The sequence below is a fragment of the Schistocerca americana genome, chromosome 8 (assembly GCF_021461395.2).
Source record: "Schistocerca americana isolate TAMUIC-IGC-003095 chromosome 8, iqSchAmer2.1, whole genome shotgun sequence".
In the NCBI taxonomy this organism is placed as follows: domain Eukaryota; kingdom Metazoa; phylum Arthropoda; class Insecta; order Orthoptera; family Acrididae; genus Schistocerca; species Schistocerca americana.
Window position 1 is genome coordinate 414315300 of NC_060126.1, and position 5669 is coordinate 414320968.

Genomic DNA, 5669 nt, shown 5'->3' on the forward strand with positions numbered 1-5669 from the left:
AGGCGATGATACTTTGCCTACGAAATGACAGCTGCGACAGTAATTCACTATCAGAGTGTGTAGATGGAAGCAATCAGCTTTCGAGTCTTCTAAATATGTATGGCTGCAATTTATTATTGGCCAGGGGAGCTACGCAGCGGGTAGGAAATAACCTGCGCATTTTACAATTGCCGACAGCAGAAGGCGAAACTAACTTTGCTTATGTACAGACAGGACCGAAGGCGTTCGACAACACTCGGCAGTACAGGAATAACGCACGAGACTCGGCATTGTACTGTTATGTTATCGTCGTTGCGGACTTTGAGTCTTATTCCCTTACTACTGCTGCGTATTTTAGCGTTTGCTGAAATTTGAAGAGTGCGCTCAAATAAAAAAAGCGTTGGTAAACAGCGGAGTTCAGTTGTGTCGAGAAGAAAAAGAAGGAACATTTGCTAATACCGTTAAAAAGAGCTGTGGGGAAAGCAGCAGCAAGAGTAGGAAAGGGTTTACACGGCTGAAAGCTCTTAGAATATTACGATTCAAACGGCTCTAAGCACTATGGGACTTAACATCTGAGGTCATCAGTCTCCTAGACTTACTGGGCACATCGACAACTACAACAAGTTTTGCTACCAGCGGAATACCTGATCACTGCAGAATATTAACCCATTTCAGGCTGTGTTTTAATTAATTTTAGGTGGGCCGATCCCGGCGGTACTGCAATGCCGGGCCAACCCGCGACAGAGGTGGAGCAAGCCCCTAGCACTCCGTCATGAGCCAAAAACGAGTTTAATATTCTGGTCCTGCGATGCAGGACGTATCAGATATTAAGCTGATAAGAACAGATACTACACTTTGATCTTAGCCACATCTGAGGTCATCAGTCTCCTAGACTTAGAACTACTTAAACCTAACCTAAGGACATCACATACATCCATGTCCAAGGCAGGATTCGAACCTGCGACCGTAGCAGCAGCGCGGATCCGGACTGAAGGGCCTAGAATATTACGACTATGAAAAGGAAATACCCACCCTTCGAAAGCTTTACAGCTGTGTGAAAGAGGATACAGACATTAATTTCAAAGGGAAACGTATAAAATCCTGGAAAATTGTGAAGGACATCGCATTTCGTTTTAAAATATGTAAAAATGAAGAATATTTCTGGTTGACATGGAAGACATTGTAGCACGGCGTGCACGCTTTCTTAGAACAATGAGATAAAACGAGAAACATGTTAAGAATCCAATTGCCGGCCAGGGTGGCCGAACGGTTCTGGGCGCTACAGTCTGGAACCGCGCGACCGCTTCGGTCGCAGGTTCGAATCCTGCCTCGGGCATGGATGTGTGTGATGTCCTTAGGTTAGTTAGGTTTAAGTAATTCTAAGTTCTAGGGGACTGATGACCTCAGAAGTTTAGTCCCATAGTGCTCAGAGCCATTTGAACCATGCCTGCTTACACATTGTACTGTTAGTAAAGGTGCTATCTTACAAGGGAACCTCCTCCCCATCGCACCCCCCCCCCCCCCCCTCAGATTTAGTTATAAGTTGGCACAGTGGATAGGCCTTGAAAAACTGAACACATATCACTCGAGAAAACAGGAAGAAGTTGTGTGGAACTAGGAGAAAAATAAATATAATATACAAACTGAGTAGTCCATGTGCAAGATAGTCAGCATCAAGGATAATGCGAGCTCAGGAGCGCCGTGGTCCCGTAGTTAGCGTGAGCAGCTGCGGAACAAAAGGTCCTTGGTTCAAGTCTTCCCTAGATTAAAAATTTTAACTTTTTATTTTCAGACAATTATCAAAGTTCAGGCACTCACACAAAATCAACTTCGCTCTCCAAAATTCCAGGACATGTTCAGATTTGCTTGGACATATGCAGGATTTGACGGTCTACACACGGAAAAATTTGAAAACATTAAAAACATATGTTTTGACAGACCACAGGAAAAACTGAGCGACTGTGAAAGTGTTGCATTCAGTTGTTGCAGTTTATGTGACAAACTCTTATGTTTTCATCACTTTTTTGGGAGTGATTATCACATCCACAAGAAAACCTAAATAGGGCAAGGTAGAAGAATCTTTTTACCCATTCGCCAAGTGTACAAGTTAGGTGGGTCGACAACATATTCCTGTCATGTGACGCACATGCCGTCACCAGTGTCGTATATAATATATCAGACATGTTTTCCTGTGAGGAATCGGTTGACCTATGACCTTGCGATCAAATGTTTTCGGTTCCCATTGGAGAGGCTCGTCCTTTCGTCTAATAATCGCACGGTTTTGCGGTGCGGTCGCAAAACACAGACACTAAACTTATTATAGAGAACAGAGACGTCAGTGAACGAACGGACAGATCATAACTTTGCGAAAATAAAGAAAGTAAAATTATCACTCGAGGGAAGACTTGAACCAAGTACCTTACGTTCCGCAGCTGCGCACGCTAACCACGGGACCACGGCGATCCCGAGCTCACATTATCTTTGATATTGCTTATCTTGCGGATGGACTTGTCAGTTTGTATATTTTGCTTATTTTTTTCATACTTCCATACAACTTCTTCCTGTTTTCTCGACTGATCTGTGTTCAGTGTTCCAAGGCCTATCCACTGTGCCAACTTATAATTAAATCTGAGGGGGGTGCGATGGGGAGGTTCCCTTGTTATAACACTGGGAGAAAACAAAAAAGTGCGAAGAAACCCATTCTCTATACTGATGAAACATGGCTGCTTGCGCACTAAATGGTCAATGAGTGTTGGCTGCATATTGAGGAACAAGATGTGCGGAAAAATGAAAGTTGTAGACAAAGAGCAGTAGTGTTTCATGCTGGAGGAGGAATGAGATCACTGAGGGTGGGGAGCTCATCTATGATTCGAGATTCGTATCGGGTGGCGGGTGCTGTGAAGAGATCTCCTTGGTTCGTCAACCACACTTTCTATGCCTCCCGGACAACAATGCCATACGATCATTTAATTTCATTTCTATGGACTGATTCTGACATGTGCGTTCGTCACATCTGTGTTCATGCGGCCGTTCCATGTTACACTGCTCCAGAGACATACTGTAGAATGACAGCCGCAAGCGACAGCAGTTCTTGACCACTGACGATGTAGCTAAACGGTATCTGGTTTTCCTGCTATTTAGACGCATTAAATTAGCTTTACTTATATTCAGAGTCAGCCGTCTGGATTTATACCAGGCACTGGTTATCTTCTACTCTCCCTGAATTGCGTTACGAAAATGGCTCTGAGCACTATGGTACTTAAAACCTGAGGTCATCAGTCCCCTAGACTTAGTAGTACGTAAACCTAACTAACCTAAGGACATCACACACATCCATGCTCGAGGCAGGATTTGAACCTGCGACCGTAGCAGCCGCGTGGTTCCGGACTGAAACGCCTAGAACCGCTCGGCCACATCGGCCGGCAATTGCGTTAAGATTTTAGAATGTTGTTTCTTCCGTGTCTACAACTATGTTATCAGCGAATAGCTTCAGAAACGTAAAAATAGTGTCCGTCAACAATAACGACTGTATCAGACATCATTTACTGAAACAAATAGCTATCTTCGTCCAGAGCGAATCTCCCAATGAAAAACGACGTGCTGGGTTCTGTATGATACGCAGTCTGTCCAGATACTCTGTAAGCCCTTATTTCCTTTACTAAAAGACTGTGCGGAAGTCAAGAAATATCGATTTGAGTTCCTCTTTCCTCGGTTTCCAAAAATGTCATTATAAACAATCATAGAATGCCACAGGAATTTGAGGTCAGCCAGATGGTTTTGTCTTACATAATTTCGTAGGAACTGGATCGTACCACACCTGTGTCCAATCCTGTGGACATTCCGTAGTTCCAGTACTCTACGATGAACTGTTTCTAGACCAAGGTCTAGCTCTTGCACAACTCTCTAAACCACTGAAGAAATACAAATTTACATTTGTAGTAATTGTAGACTTAGTTCTTCATAATGTTGACCTAAAAAAATTCTGAAATTTTGAAGCAAACAGAGATAAAATATAGGAAACGGAAATATTATTTACAACTTGTGTGAAAAAAAAACAGACTACAGTTGTAATTGTCGGACGTGACAGGGCGACAGTTGTGGTTGAGAAGGGAGTGAGACATGTTAGTAGCCTACAACCATGTTATTCAGTCTGTACATTGTGCAAAGAAAGAAAAAAGTTAAATTTGGAAAGAAAATTGAAGTTCTAGGAGCCGTAACAAAAACTCTGAGGTTTGTCGATGACATTGTAGTTCTCCCGCAAACAGCAAAGGAATTGGATGAGCAGCTGGCCAAAATGGATATTGTCTTGAAAAAAGTTATAAGGTGAACATCAACAAAATTAAAACAAGGTTAATGCAATGTTGTTGCAGTATTTCAGGAAATACTGAGAGGAGCAGAGACAGCAGCAGGCATGTTTTTCTTCTTGGGAGGCAAAATAACTGACGATGACAAAATTGAAGAGGATATAAAATGTTGACAGAAGATATCAAGTTAAGCGTTTTTCAAGAAGAATTTTCTAGTATATGATATAACACTGATTATTATGAAATCTTCCCTGAAAGTTGCTGCCTGTGGTACAACCTCATATGACAGTAAAACGTAGACAATACATAATACAGACAGACGCAGAATATAAGCATTTAAATTTGGTGTCACAGAAGAATACTGAAGAATACTAAATTGGATAACAAAAAGCACGAACTGAAATGGAAAAAAAATGTGGCAGCCACATAACCTGAGTGCTCTTGTATCATTCTCACGGCAACCCCTTCTTGTTTCATCTCACAGCGATGGCTGCTGTCTCACTACTGGGCACTGTGAAGAAGGCTGCAATCCAACAATAAACGCACATGTTTGTTGTTATGATGACGACGAACGAGTCGTCGCCAGTGTTGACTGGTGGCCAATGCTAAATAGAAACATATAAATCACAGCAGGTTTGCTGGTGTGCCGACCACCCTGGATGTGGTTTTCCACATCCCTCTAGGTGAATACCGGGCTGGTCCCCACGTCGCGCCTCAGTTACACGACTCACAGACATTTGACACACATCCGCACTTTTCCATGATTTACACTAGACGCAGACAGATGGGGTACTCAGATTCCGTCCAGGGGGGTACGGGGTGGCGCCAGGGAGGGCATCTGGCCACCCCTGTGCATTAAAATGCCATATCCGATTTAACCGCGCCAACCCCGCGCACAATGCGGGACCATGGCGCAAGCGACAGACAGTCGATAAGATGCTGGCTGCATGGTCTGGATATGCAACGACTAAAATAATTAAAGTCGCTGGTAAAAAATAATATATATTGTACTTAACTGGTTCTACAGGATTCTTCTTGGCTGCATACATATAATTATAAATAGATAGCTATCGAGGCCTCACTTACGTCATACGTTACTAAGCGCCTTGTTAGAGGTTACTTTCTATCAGCTGAAGGCTATGCTAGCTTTCTACTTGACGTCCCGAGCAAGAGTGGACGAGAGCTCGCTGGAAACTTGATGCAAGCCGCGGAGCGGCGCTAACGAAGCTGATCGCGACTCGCGGGTCCAGTGATACTAATACGGACTGCGGTCGATAACTGCAACTCCTAACAAGTGGGCTATGGAACGTTGATACCACATTTGTTATGGTAAAGCCTGTGCTTCACTCCATTGTTCCCAGGTGTTGGGGATAGGCCAGCGTCCCT

At 43.5% G+C, this 5669-nt stretch overlaps 1 non-coding gene across 1 annotated transcript; it reads right to left on the minus strand.

Annotated features, from left to right (window-relative positions):
- Positions 1 to 671: 671 nt before the first annotated feature.
- LOC124546243 lies at positions 672 to 860 on the minus strand. The gene has a single exon (XR_006967665.1). It is a non-coding gene; the product is annotated as a U2 spliceosomal RNA (small nuclear RNA).
- Positions 861 to 5669: the final 4809 nt, after the last annotated feature.